This window comes from Nicotiana tomentosiformis, chromosome 8 (genome assembly GCF_000390325.3).
Source record: "Nicotiana tomentosiformis chromosome 8, ASM39032v3, whole genome shotgun sequence".
In the NCBI taxonomy this organism is placed as follows: Eukaryota; Viridiplantae; Streptophyta; class Magnoliopsida; order Solanales; family Solanaceae; genus Nicotiana; species Nicotiana tomentosiformis.
The window spans coordinates 36,413,119-36,427,832 of NC_090819.1; the positions used below are offsets into that span (position 1 = coordinate 36,413,119).

The following is a 14,714-nucleotide window of genomic DNA, read 5'->3' on the forward strand; positions in this document are numbered from 1 at the left end:
CTATTAGGCCCGTATGTCACGTGTATATGATGATGTAATAAGAAAGATACGTTATGTTGGTACTCGGTTGAGTAAGGTATTGGGTGCCCATCGCTGCCCATCAGTTTGGGTCGTGACATTCCGGAAGAGCTTATGCCCAAAACCCAAATGTTATCGAGGAAAAATGCACCCGAAGCCTTGCATAATTCGACGCAAAAAAGTAAACTTTGCTCAATGCTTAAATGAAAAGCACTTTATTTATCAAACATGACAAGTATCACAAGTATAAAAATACGTAAAGAAAACAATAAAGGAAAAAGAATGAAAAATACTAAACTATATCACTCCAGAACTCGGAGGAAGAAAGGCATCAGCATCCCTAGAACTCGGGGGAAGAGGAGCATTAGCGCCCCTAGGAGAAGTAGGCGGATCTGCCATCGACTCGGAATCTTGGCCTTCATCATTGTCCTCTTCAAGTTCCTCCTTGGTTCCCAAGAACTCAGAATCAGAACCAGAAGAGTCAGTTACATTAGGCTGAGCCGTGAGGCGCCTTCGAGCAGTTAACTCCAGCTCTCGGGCCTTAGCGATTTCATCGTCAATATCAATGACGCCCGCTTTGGCCTCTTCCAAGGTTTTAGTCCTCATGATATACATAGAATGTGTTTTCTTTATGATGAGTGAATCCGCTCGGCACTGAATCTTTTATTTAAGCCGATCAACCTCGGTCGAAAGGCCATCTCACTCGAATCTCGTGGCCCTAAGGCTGAGATCAAGGTCACAGATAGTGGTTATATGAACCTTATAGTGTTCCATGACCCTCTTACACTTATCCTCCAGCTGGGAATGCTTCTCCTCAGCAGCAGTAGCCTTTTCAGCTTTGGAATTCAAGGCTGACTCTAAGTTATTCAATCTCTTAGTGCAAGTAGCCCCGCGCTCGGCAGCAGCAAGCACAACATTTTGGACCTCAGACCATTTGACCTTGGATTCTTGAAACTGTACATTTAACTAAGAGGCTTCTTGGCTGAGGGCCATCACTTCCTGCTCACTCTGCTGCAACCGAGCCTCTAACTCACCATCTTCAGTAGCTTTTGCTTCCAACACTGGGAGACGAGCAGCAATTTGGTCCCTTCCGGCCAATAGTTGATCCCGCTTGAACTTACGATTTTCTTTGTCAAGGATCAACTTCTGAAGGCCCTTGGAAGCAAGGAAGTTGGCCTGCGAAGCAAAGCCCAAGTTAGAAACTCTGTCATAGCAAGTCAAAAGGAAATAGATAGTAAAAAGAACAAGTACAATATCGTTACTACATTGTGCATGGAATTATATATCATACACTCCCCCGAAAGAGAGTTTATTTTCTTCTTATCTTTTTGTGAATCCATCGGCTTCAGGTAATTGGCGAGTTCCACCTGTCAGGACAAGAGATGGAGCTCGGTAGATACCGAGAGGGAGACACTCCTCCTCCTCTGGGGATCTGCAGAAGGGGGCGAATAGTTGTGCCCAAAATTCCCATGGTATGGGGACTAGGGATGAGGGACATCCTCCTCTCAGGTGTCTGCGGCTAGTAGGGGTGACGTAGCAGTTACTGGTGACGAATTATGGCCGGCGTGGAAGGAGATAAAGTTATGGTGGTATGGGTTGAGAAGCAGCTGCGGCAAAGGCAGTGCTGGTTATTAGTTGCTCACCAACCAAAGATGGAAGAGGCCCGATACTCAGCCTCATAGAATCAGGAGCAGCAACTGGGACTGAAAAGGGAGAATTGGCATTCTCCACCAAGTCAAACTTTTCCTAGAGCGCTTGGGCATCTTCCCTAGTTGGGGTTATAACCTCTTCAGATTGAGCATTATATTGAACTGATGAAGGTCGTTGTATCCTTCGTAGGGAAACCCCTTCATCACTGGCTTCCTCATCATCATCATCATCAATCACTACAATGAATGTGGATGGCTTGGGCACGACTTTCTTCAGCTATTTATTCTTGCCCTTGGCCGAGGAAGAATGATACCTTTTTGGTTGCTTGTTCTCCGGCCGCGGACTCTGAGATGAAGACCTTGCACCGGAAGTTGATCTGATGGTGTCAGATCGGGTGAAAGCCTCCTTCAGCAACCTTGCAGCCTCCGCGGGATCAGCCAAAATATCCTACTCATGGATGGTAATAGAGCCCCGTAGGAGACCTGAATTCAATGAAAAAAGGTTAACCAATTTTCTTACGCACAAAAATGAGATGAGAACAAAATCAATTTCATGAGTGAACTTACCATGATTTTTGGCCTTCCACCTGTATTTGGGGGCCAATTCTTTCCATCGGCGGGTCTCACACATGGTAATATCAAGAATCTTTTGAACCTACTGGTCTAAGCCTTTAACCCTTGGTGGTGTCCACCGAGTTGCTGAAATAATGAAAGAGAAGGATCAACAACGACATGAAACAATCTTTTTTCAGGAAAAAAAAAAGACCGACTTTGAACTTATGTGTATGAGTCCAAGACTCGGGGAAAGATGGAGTTGTGGCCGGGTGATACGAATGCGAAAGCAAAAATAACAAGAACACAAATAAAAATGAGAAAGATAGAATTTAGCAAAAAACTAATTAGGAAAATTGAAGAACACTTGAAATCAAATACAAATACCCTTCAATTTAAATCCTAGTCAACCCTAAACTAAAGGATAACCCTCAAGGGGAAGAATCCCCACAAAATCCACCTTAAAGGTTTTCAATCAATAATGGAATTCATCATACACTCACTCAATGAGTTCATAATATCAATATCAAAATAAGCTAAGTCTAAAATAAGAGCCTTAATGGCTATTTATACTAGGGAGCTAAATATTACAAGTATAGCCACCAAATGTAATGTAGTCTTTAATTTGTTGAAATTGCACATATAGTCTCCCCGTGATGAAAGTAGCCTCCAATTAGAATCCAAATCGCTCGACAGCTATCTAGATTGTATCATTTTCCCTCCCTTAAAATAAATTTGTCCCCGAATTTGGACCTTTAAACAAAAGAAAGGGAGCTTCCATTAGTAAAATTTCAATTTGGACATAAACAAGTGCCTCAAACTAACGAGCAAACCATATGTTAACGGATTTATTGTAAATCCAAGCATCCAAGCCAATAAGTAAGACAAATCAACCATTCAAACCAAAATCTAATGATACTCATGGACAAAACAAAGCATAAAAGGTAACCAAAAGATGAGAATTATCATGAAATACCTCCAATCTACACACCAAGTGTGCCCCAATATAAGAATCATCAAGAAAAGTATTAACTCTCGTAGCTTTATCAAGTCCAAGCATAAGCATAAACCAAATAAACAAGCCATTCTTGAATTCAAGCCGACATGAAAAATCAAGAATAAGAATGATATGTTCAAACAAAACAAGTTTCTTAGCTTCGCCAATATTATCATTCAAGAAAGATTTAGCATGTTTTTTCTTAAACTCATAACACCAATCCACATGAAAGTTATTAACTTGTTTTAAACACAAAGCACTAGTGTAATGGAATAAATTAGCTCTATCAAATATATGAGTGAAAAAAGTTAGAAAGTTTACACCAAGTAAAGAACTTTCTTCTTTTTCAAAAAGTTTAGCTTCCAAAACAATCTTATTAGTAATCTCAAACGACTTCTTAAAAATGGAACCTTTGATTGGTAAATCCAAATCAAACTAAAAAGATTCCATCTCACAATCAAACAAGAAAGAATCAAATGGCTTAAAGCTTAAAACTTTACCACTCAATTCACCTTCAAATAAGCAATCATCACCAATTAAAGAATGATCCTCAAAATAGAAAGCATGAATAATAGGAATCAATGGATCAAACTCAACAAAATCACATAAAAATACAACCTTTCTGCTTTTCTCAATCTCAATCTGATTCTTCATAAGAAAATAGGTCATTCAAACTATCAAAACAACTAGAATCACTATCTAGTGTATCTTCACAACTCAAAGAATCATTAGAATCAATAAATGTACCCAAACTAACACTTGAAAGAATGTCCCTCACTTGAACTCTCTTGTTTTCTCTCTTCTTTCTTTTCAATTTTTTCTTTTCCTTCTTTATTGACTCTCTCACTCAATTCTTTCATATGCCTATAGTCTTCACTCACATGAAACGGAGTCAAAGGAGTAAGGACTATTTTTTTTCATTTTCCTCAAAAGAATATTTATTAGTCATTCCATCATGGAGAGCATCCTTCTCATATTGCCATGGCCTCTCGAACAATAAATGACATGATTGCATGGGCACTACATCACAAAGAATATCATAAACATACTTTTCAATTTTGAAACTCTCTAAGACTTGTCTAGTCACTTTAAGTTCACCACATTCATTAAGCCATTGGAGTTTATAAGGATGAATATGTCTTTGAGTCTTCAAGTTCAATTTGTCAACTATAGAAACACTAGCAACATTAGCATAACTACCACCATCAATAATCAAAGAACGCACTTGATCTTTAATTTTACACCTTGCATGAAACAAGTTCTCTCTTTGGGTCATATCTTCCATCACTTGTGCACTCAACACTCTCCTAACAACATACAAAGGTAAATTAGGAGTGTCATATTCTACTTCATCATCACATTCGGCCTCCTCTTCTTCACATGATTCTCTACTTTCTTCCCTTTCATAAGCTTCTTCCATAAAGATTATGGTTCTTCTATTAGGACATTCACCCATTTTATAACCATATCCTTGACATTTGTACCACCTATTAGAGTTAGGATTTTGGAAATAAGGTTTAGAATTGTTACCTCCCTCCTTAGCCTCCACCTTTGGTTTGCCTTTGTCATTTTTGCACTTGGAGTCAACTTTTGGCTTGTTGTCATTTGGAAGAGATTGCCAAATTTCCTTGTTTTTACTCCATGGAGTTTGTAACTTTTGAATTTGCTCTCTTTGAGTTGCCTCTCTTCTTGGAGTTTATTTTTAATTTTGATAGCCCCTTGGAGTGCCTCATGTATAGTAAAAATTTGTGCAAAGTCATTTGGCTAGAGATTTCATGCTTAAGCTCCGCCAAAAATCTAGAAATCATGAGTCTTCAATTATCATCAAGATTAGCTCTAACTCTAGTTGTCTCCAACTCTTCAATGTAAGCCTCCACATTCTTGTTTCCTTGATTCATGTTGTAAAATTTGGTAAGCAAGTCATTCACATACTCTTCGGGCACAAATCTTGCTCTCATAACCACCCTAATAAACCCCCAAGAATCAATAGCAATATCTCCATTTCTATTTCTATCTCATTTCTCTTTCTCCCACCAAGAAGAAGCATAACCAACAAGTTTAGAAATGACATGCTTGAACATCTTTGTATCAGATACATTGTTAAGTTCAAACATCCTTTCTATTTGTATTTTCCATTCTAAAAATTCCTCGGGGTCACTACTTCCCTTGAAAGTAGGAAGTGAAGTCTTGATGTTATTAAGATCCTGGTCTTCTTCATATTCCCATCTTCTACCATGTTCTTCATTACCAACATTTCCATCATAACTATAATCATAAGCATCATTCAAGTTTCTATCTTGATAATTCCTACCATGCCTTCCACCTCTCCCTCTAAAGCCTCCTTGTCCATTCCTTCTAGGTTGAAGTCTAACCGGTTCATCATATTGCTCGTCATAGTCTAAATCATCATCAAAGTCATTCTGCGGTTGTTGTGGCCTAAGTGATTATTGTTGATGCTTAACTCTTTCTTGTCTACCTTGTGAAAGTGGACCTTGTCTTCGTAGTTGATTGTTATCAACTTGTGGTTGATTGATTAGGCTTGCAATGTGTGGTGCGGTAGGAGTAGAACTTATTTGTAGTGTTGAACTAGTTCCCACTCCTTGGTTAAGATTAGGTGACAAGCCTTGCCATTGGTTAAGAAGGTTGTCATGTGACTTGACCATATATTCCATGTTGTCAACTTTTATAATCAAAGCTTGTAAAGCCTCCAAAATGGTCTCATTAGAGACTCCCTCCTTTGGAGTTGAAGTGCCTCAAATATTCAAAGACATAGTACCTACAAACAAAGAAAACAAGTTTAAAAAAATTAAAAGACCTCTACAATTCACTCCCTTAGTGTATCCCTCAAATGTTTCACTCAAGTTTTTTCACTCGTATATCACTCTTGTGCACTTGGCTTTTAGGCATGCACTCTAAGAATCTCACCACTCAAGCCTTTTTCCACTCTTGGATGAATAACCAAAGTTGATATCAAACTCAATCAAGGCACTTTCAAGTGGTTCTTCTAACTTTGGGGTGAGAATGGAGTTTATGTGACTCAATAAAGAAGCTAAAATAACTAACGGACAACGGAAACAAGAAATTAACAATGAAACAAAAAGAGAAAAGCACAAATTAAAAGTAGCATGAAATGAGATTAACGGATCAAATTAACTAGATTAACACAAGTAGAACTAATTACTAATGTTAACTAGCCATGGAACACAATATAATGAAAAGGAATTGAAAATAACTAAAATGGCCCAAAACAGAAAGCTGAAAATTTGCAAAATGCACAGTTGCAGCACACTGTTCATCATCTTCAACCTAGAGCTAGCATTGAATTATTCCCTAAAACCATTTCAAATATACTCCAAACAGCCCCAAATTTTAGATTTAGGCTCATCAAGACGTACCCGATCCTTTGCAAGAACACCCACTTGAGACAAATCTCATTTGCGGAAACTCGATTTTATGTATATATGTTTTTTACTTTGAAGCTTCGCTTGAGCTGCAATGGCTGTCCAATCCTTCTTCAAGTTTTAGTCAACCAAATCAATAGAGACTCGCATTTTTAGACTCAAAAATTAGGTCCAATGAAGGAGTTAAACAAACAGTTAGCTTCACAAATGTTTCGCCGCAACAACGAACTTCAATGATGGAAGTTTTAGCTTTCTCATTCAAGTTTTGAGCTATCAGATTAATGGGTATCCTCTAAATGGACTCGTAATTTAGCAGCAACCACTCCAACATAAAGCAACCAATTTCAGCTTCTTTTTTTTTTTTTTTAAATACAACTCTTTACTTGAAGAGCACAAACTCGCAGATCTGAAAATTTGTGAGCCAAATACTCAAATCAAGTCCGCAGCTTGCACAAGTGCTTTTTTGTAGTAATAATTCGAACCAGGTATGCAAGTTTCTCACTAGATCTGAGATTTTAGAGAATCACAGCTATGATTTGATTTGCTATAACCCTGCAGCTCAAATTCGTTCCTCTCAAATCAGTCTTCGAATGCTTGAGTCACAGCTTACGATTCAATCGATTCTTTTTTCCTTTCTTTTTTTTGGATATGAAAATTAGTGCAAATAATCAAAGAATTTGTAGAAATAAATCCTTTAACCTTTGCTCTGATACCAAGATGATACGAACGCGGAAGAAAAATTAACTAGAACACAAATGAAAATGAGAAAGATAGAATTTAACAAAGAACTAATTAGGAAAATTGAAGAACACTTGAAATCAAACATAAATATACTTCAATTTAAATCCTAATCAACCTTAAACTATAGGATAACCCTCAAGGGGAAGAATTCCCACAAAAGCTACCTTAAAGGTTTCCAATCAACAATGGAATTCATCATAACAATTACTCAAGGAGTTCATAATCTCAATATCGAAATAAGCTAAGTCTAAAATAAGAGCTTTAATGGCTATTTATACTAGGGAGCTAAATATTACAAGTATAGCCACCAAATGTAATGTAGTCTTTAATTTGTTGAAATTGTACATATAGTCGCCCCGTTATGAAAGTTGCCCCTAATTAGAATCCAAATTGCTCGACGGCTATCTAGATTGTATCACCAGGATAATATCCCTGGTGGAAACAACGACAAATCACTCCATCTATCCACGGTCGTTATCGTCATCCATGCTGGTGAGCAAAGCATGGTGGCCACGTTTGCTAAAATTTATGACTCCCTCACGGAAAATCTTGGAGGAGTAGAGATTCATCATGCGAGTGCAGGTGAGCTCCTCCTTCGTCTCCTGGCACAACCGCCGTAGACAGGCCACCGTTCGCCATACAGAAGGACCCACTTGTGCCAAGCAAACCTCGTATTTGTAGCACAACTCCAAAATCATGGGGTTAATTCCCCCACTCCCAAGAAAATGCACCCAAAGTAAATGGGTACGTATAAACGTACATGAAGCCCTTCTTAGAGAAGGTTACTCGCTCCATCAGTTCGGGAGCAATGATGTTCAGATCATGACAATCACAATCCTCGTTCACAATAGAAATGCTGGAAAGGCGGATGGAAGACGGGTATATGCCAACATCCCAAGTGCGAGAACTTGAAGAAGGGAACTTCTCTTCGAAGTCCTTGGTTGTGTTGAGTCTTTTGGGAATGATGGTGCTCACCGTAGGGGGTCAACATCAACAGTGATTTCTTTGTCTTTGTTCTCCTTCGAACCCCCACCAGAGAGAAAACCTAAGTTCTTGGAAGAAGAAGTCATGATCAACAAAAGGTGATAAGAGTTCTTTAAAGAAGAAGATTAAAAAAGAGTGAAAGCAGGAAAGAGTTGAATGCAAAGAAGTTGAGAGAGTTTGTAGAACTGTGAAGTATAAAAGAAGAAGAATGAGGCGTATAAGTAAAGGAATATGCGGCTAAAATTGTGGTCATGATTACCTCAAGAACCGACGAAAATATTGCTAAATCGTGGAGTAATACGTGTTTGGGGTATTAAATGCGGAGAGACATATTCAAAAGGGTTTAGAAAATTTTTCACCAAGAAAGTAATCTTCACCAACTTCCCGATAACACAAAGATGTGCCACTGGAAAGCAGGGGAACTATATGTATATGGTAAAATTGGTTCACATTAAATACTTGAATGATAGAATGACACGTGGAGCCGGAGACAGACGAAAGATGAAGCGAGTAAAAATCAAGATTGGGGACAACAACTTCGGTTGACACCGGGCAGACCCTGAAGGGAACATTGTTAACGAGGGCAAACGAATATTTTCCACCAGATGACATTCAATGAAGAATATTTCTTAGTATTAAATACAGAATCCGTTACAGAGGGTTTTGGCATTCATAACCTGTCATTATATATTCATCAATGGCCCCCATTATGGTCATTTAAGATGGGCTTGATCCTAGGACTTTGTTCCCTAGGTATAGCTATAAATAGTGACTTCAATAGCCATTGTGACACACGAAAATTCTAACAAACTTATGCTACACATTATTCCAAGCTAAATAATACTTTATTTTTTGTCTAACAATATTCTTATTGCTGTCTTCGGAAGCCTTGCTCCCGGAACCAAGTTGTTTGCTATTTTATCTCGATTTCAACGCTAAATCTTGCATTTATTTAATTTATTGATCCTTTTAGATCAAATCGATTCGTTTGTCTATAAATCACGCTATAAATTTAATTATACCATTTTACGGGTAAACACACATATCTTTGTTAATATACATTACGTAATGATAACTAACTAATCCCCATGGTGCAATTGGATCTTTTTTATTTTATTTTTTCGTGATGTCAAGGTATGAAAAAGGGGAGGGAAAGAAAGGCTGATAAAAAAAAGTTTTAAACGAATAAAATTCAAGTTGTTAGTAAGTTCCAGATATCAAGTGCAGCCAAATCAGGTCGAACCTAATTTGTTGTCTCAATTGAGCTAAATCACATTCACACCTATTGTGTTTCTTGACACCAAGCCTAGCCGAGTTAAATCAAGTGGAATTCGAGTCAACTCTTAAATGTTGTTCTACACGTTTTCCACCCTGCCTTTAGGAATTATTACACTTTTAATAAGCAAATTGATGAAGAGAAATATTTTAAAAAACATCAATTTGAGAGTTGAATATAATTGGGAGGAAAGTGCCGATAAAAATAGAACCTACACCAATAGGTACGATAGCAACTTGAGGGGTGACGACAAAAAAGCTTAGCTCTTAAGACAAATTTTTATTATAGTTTCCAGCTCGTAAGATGTATTGCTTGCGTGTTTCCAGCTCGTATTATCGTTGCGAATCTTTTATTATAAAAGGAAAGAAGATATGATTGTGTTGACGAAAGAGCCGAACGCTGACTGAAAGCACCTTCAAGAATTCGCATTCGGTAAAATCCCCTTTTCTCTTCTCTCTCTTGAATTATCTCATTATACGAAATGTGAGTTTCTGTTTGAAATACTGATATAGAAGAGGATGTATTTTGGGAATTTCAAGATTTGCAAATTTGAAGCTCTAATTATGATGGGTTTTTGTGGGATTTAAGGGTTCCCTTTGTAGCTGCACTATACTGGGTCGAAATTTTAAAAATAAAGATTTTTGAAACTTATGGTATAACGGTTACGAGTAAAATGAGAATTTTGAAGTTAAATTATGTTTAAATATAGAAATATGTGCGTGACTAAAAAAGAAAGTTATGTTGTAAGTTTACTTAATGGCTAAGATACAAAAGGGGTTCTACCTAATTTTAGTGAGAATGTCGAAAATGTAAAGGTATAGAATGGATATAAATGATGAGTTAACGGAATTATGGTATCTTAGTGTAGTTATATAGTCCCGAAAATGAAAAAACATTGTTTGAAAGATAGGAATAGGATGAAAATGAGGCATAATGGTTGTACTGTAAGTGCACAGAGCTCTGAAAGGCATTTCCCAGTTTGAGAATTACTTGTACTTTCTTGTTTCAGGGTGGTGGGTGAAAATTGAGAGAAATGTATATTTAGGATTCATATTGACCACCCCAACTAGTTGGGGTTGAGGCGTAGTAGTAGCAGCAGCAGTTGTTGCTTTTAGAGTGGTAGTTCTTGTGACTAATTCTTTTTAGAATAATTTGTCGATTGTCTATGTTGCTCGGATCCTCAAAAAATGCCGGCGCACCTGTGTCATATCCTCCAAAAATGCAGAACTTTTGGAGGATTTGAGACACACCCGGCGGTATTTTTGAAGGTCCCGAGCAACATACTCTATTGTTCTGTTAAGCTTTTGGATGTGATTAGCAAGCTTAGCCTAGGGTGGTCATATAATTGGGAGTGATCTATGTGAAGGAAAAGTCCGTTCAGTTGCAGAGGCATCTTTCCCCTGTCTTTTAAGTTTGTTCGTTTTGCAGCTTTAAATTGTAAAAGACTTCACCTGCCCCTCTTCTGTCTCATATCCAACCTGTTTCGTTTGGCTCTAACAGAGACTGTATATTTGGTGAATGCTCCCACTCCAAATTGGTTTAGTCTTATTCTTGCCTTCGGTATAGCATTCCACCCATTTCTTCTAAGCACTTATGATGTTACATAACGATCTTCGCCAGCTTTATCACAAGAAGTTATTATATCTAATATGCTTGCCTACTATTCTTTAGTATGCACTCTAGCTATGTGTTCTAAGTAGCTGGGATGTTATTCCCTCATTATACCGACAGGAAGTTGTTGTTTCAGGATGTTGCAATTAATGTGGCTGTTAATGCATTTTCCGATTCCTGAATTGAGGTTTTCAAACGGATGGGAATCTTTGTTTATCAACTTGTATTGGTCACAATAGTTGAAAAGCCAAAATTCATTGATAATATGGATCTGCAGTGCATGTTTATAGACGGCCCGATACTTGTCAAAAAATTTCATCTAGACACTAAACAGGGGTCCAACCTATTTAACACCTTTTGTCGTTGAAAATGTGTCTATTTAACACATTGGTGACGACATAAGGTGTTCAATATTTCGAACTCGAACCCCTGGTTTAGGTGTCCAAATTAAAATTTCTGACAAGTTTAGAGGTCCGTCTATGTATTCTGCTTTTTTTGGAGGATCATGAGAAGCATTCTTTCTCTGTCTGTTTCACTAGATATTGGTATATAAACTCTAGGTTTTCTTCTCCTTTTCTTTGTGGAAGATGCCTAGAACTGCATGTGTGGTTGTTTATATATGTAAGCATTAGTTTGGAACCTTTGTTTCTCTAATTTGGAATACTTCTTGTATTCGGGATTTTTCCCAAATTATCAATAATATTTATACTGTATAAAAGAAAGACAATTTAGCCTCAAGCAGGGAGGGGGGATATGGTACTCCGGATGCTGGAAATTTTTGGTTTGAAAAGGCAAAGCAAATATTAATCAGCTGATTTAGTTCTTTTCTTTCTTTACTTTGGACGGTTTGATTAATTCTTTGAAGTATGGTTTCATATGTGGAAACACACTCCTCATATGTTCCAAACTGATGATCTCCCTCTTATCTATTTGATCTTTAAGAGACTTAATGATATAGGCAAATTCGGGGCCTCTAGCTTCATATTTCTATCCAAACTTTTGCTGCTGTTATAGTAGCCCACCTGTTTTTAACACGTGGACAGCGGAATAAAGCAATCTGTTTTAGTAAAAAGACATTAGCTTGTATTCATTTCTTTTTTCTTGAGCTGAGGGTCTATCGGAAACAGCCTCTCAACCTTCCCAGGGTAGGGGTAAGGTCTGCGTACACACTACCCTCCCCAGACCCTGCTTGTGGGATCCCACTGGGTTGTTGTTGTTGTTGTTGTTGTTGTTGTTGTTACATTAGCTTGTATACCAAAAAAGTAAGAGATTGAACGTCAACTGGGGGCATGTAGAAACTAAATATGTAAATTTATGTCTTCCAAGCTGTAACTGTATGCACATATGGAGTTCTGAAAGCTAGTTAACCAGTTTGCAGAAGTTAAACTCCAATAAATCTTTCGCTTGAAAATAAAGAAGGTAGAGAGAGGTAGGCAGGACATTTGCCCCACAAACTTATCACTGAAACATGGTTTTATAGTTGTCCCTCCTTCATCGAGATTGAACAATGATGCAGTTTATGCTATGCTTTCAATGTTAATCGTGGTTATCATATGTAAGTCAGTGATTGTCTACACATTGCTTAATAGTTTGATATTTCTCTTGTTACAGAAACTATGGCTTAGAGGAGTGTCCATTGTCCAAAAGTATTAATTGGCAAAAGTTCATTTTTTCCTTGGGGACTATCTCATGTTATGTCTAGTTTATTTTTGTTAGTATTTTGAGTCAGAACCTTTTTGGTTTAGATCATGTTCAGAATGAAAGTGGAAGTGGTATACTAAAAGAAAGTGCCAATATAAAGAAGGAACTTGAAACTAATTTAATATGCTGCTAAACTCTATAAGTTCTCAGAGTCTTGATTATAGTAATCACCATTGTTGATAAACACGCTTTACTTCGTTCATATTTTAGAATTTATTTCCTTTATATTCTAATTCAATTATCTAATACATACAGGAGGAAGATAGTTATTATATGGATAAGAAAGAATTTAGAAAGGAAATTTCTGAAGAAGTGACAAGGGAGTCACTAATTGCCATATCTTATTCTGAACCAGAGAAGGATCTTTGTGTTCGATCTAGACCTGGAAACTGCCACGCTGAGAATGTTGTTAAAGCGCTAAATGCTGATGGAGATGATAAATACTCTGAGCTGATCTCAATTTCCTACGAAGAGTCGCCAGACCCTAAAGTTGAACTCAAGGGCTAAATTAAAAAACTGGATTGCTCATCCAGCTCTGTGTAAAACACTTCCTTTGCAGCATGTTGTTTGTTACACATAAAGAACTGGATTTAACTTGAATTTGCAGTGTTCCCCATGGACTCTACCCTATAAACTCTTTTGTTATAATCAACCTAAACCAAAATCAAGCACACAAGTGCTTCACCAACTGTTTGATTTTCTTTGTATTTAGATTTGGTGCATTTTTTCTCAAGTTTGAGCTGCAGAACTTTGTCAAGAGTCACTCACCTGGAGTGTCCATTTTTCCCCTTTCATTTCCCAAGTATAGCTGTTATTTGGTGCCCAAGCTCGTGTTTTTGTAGCTTTGTTTAAATCATATAACGACGTCTGTGCAAATATTGTGCTTTCCTTTTGACTGATCAATTCATTCCAGCTGCAGAGCCTACTTCGTATGACATGTGAAAGCATCTAGTATCACTATGTATTTACTTATGAGGTTGGGAAGAGAATGTTTTGCTAATGACTTGTGAAAGCATCTATTATTATATACTTATTTATTTTTGCTGGTACGCTTAATAACTGGAAAAAGCTGGTTTGCTTCATTTAAAGCTAACACCCCATTTCTTCTTTCTTCCAGATGCAGATTGTAGTGAAAACAGAACAACTTGAAGGGAAGTGCAGACCTTAAAATTGTTCTCTCTTGAAAAACTTGTATGTCAGCAGGGGCAATTATATTGTGAAAGCATGCAAAGTTTCACATGACAGTTGAATTTTAGTGCAATGGAAGGTCTTGTTGCAGTAGGCAGCTAATAAATGCAACACTACGATCGTATGAAATACTCTTTTTCGTTTATACTTTATGCATCTGGTATCCAAAGCTCACTAGCTGGATTAATCCAAACTCGTAACGTGTAGGGCCATAAAGATATTAATGCTCTCATCCATTCTACCACACTTCTTGGTAGTATCAAATACCTATTTTTGGCAAGAGTTACGTGTATGCGGTATAATTGGTTGATAATAGGTGATCAAATGGCGAGGTGACATGTGGAATCGAACACAGGCAAAAGGTGACTCAGCAAATAACTGGCACCGGATGCGAAACGTGGAACCGACACTAGATGGATCGTGAAGGAAGCATATTTGATATTAAAAATTCAAAGGTTTGACGTCGGATAGCATTTAATGAGCAACCCTTACAGAGAATATATGTATTCAAAGCCAGTCGTTATGCACTCATCAGTGACGTTTTTATGTTCATTCAAGAGGCGCTTGATTTTAGGATCTTTCCTCCCTAAGTAAGG

The 14,714-nt window shown here is 37.5% G+C and overlaps 2 long non-coding RNA genes across 2 annotated transcripts; one reads left to right on the top strand and one right to left on the bottom strand.

Moving 5' to 3' along the window:
• Positions 1-5,882: 5,882 nt before the first annotated feature.
• LOC117273810 (uncharacterized) lies at positions 5,883-7,979 on the bottom strand. The gene is made up of 2 exons (XR_004503837.2): positions 6,612-7,979; positions 5,883-5,992 (listed from the first exon to the last, which is right to left on the bottom strand). It is a non-coding gene; the product is annotated as an uncharacterized lncRNA (long non-coding RNA).
• Positions 7,980-9,143: 1,164 nt separating this feature from the next.
• On the top strand, positions 9,144-14,398 carry LOC117273811 (uncharacterized). Its single transcript, XR_011410273.1, has 2 exons — positions 9,144-10,050; positions 14,048-14,398. It is a non-coding gene; the product is annotated as an uncharacterized lncRNA (long non-coding RNA).
• Positions 14,399-14,714: the final 316 nt, after the last annotated feature.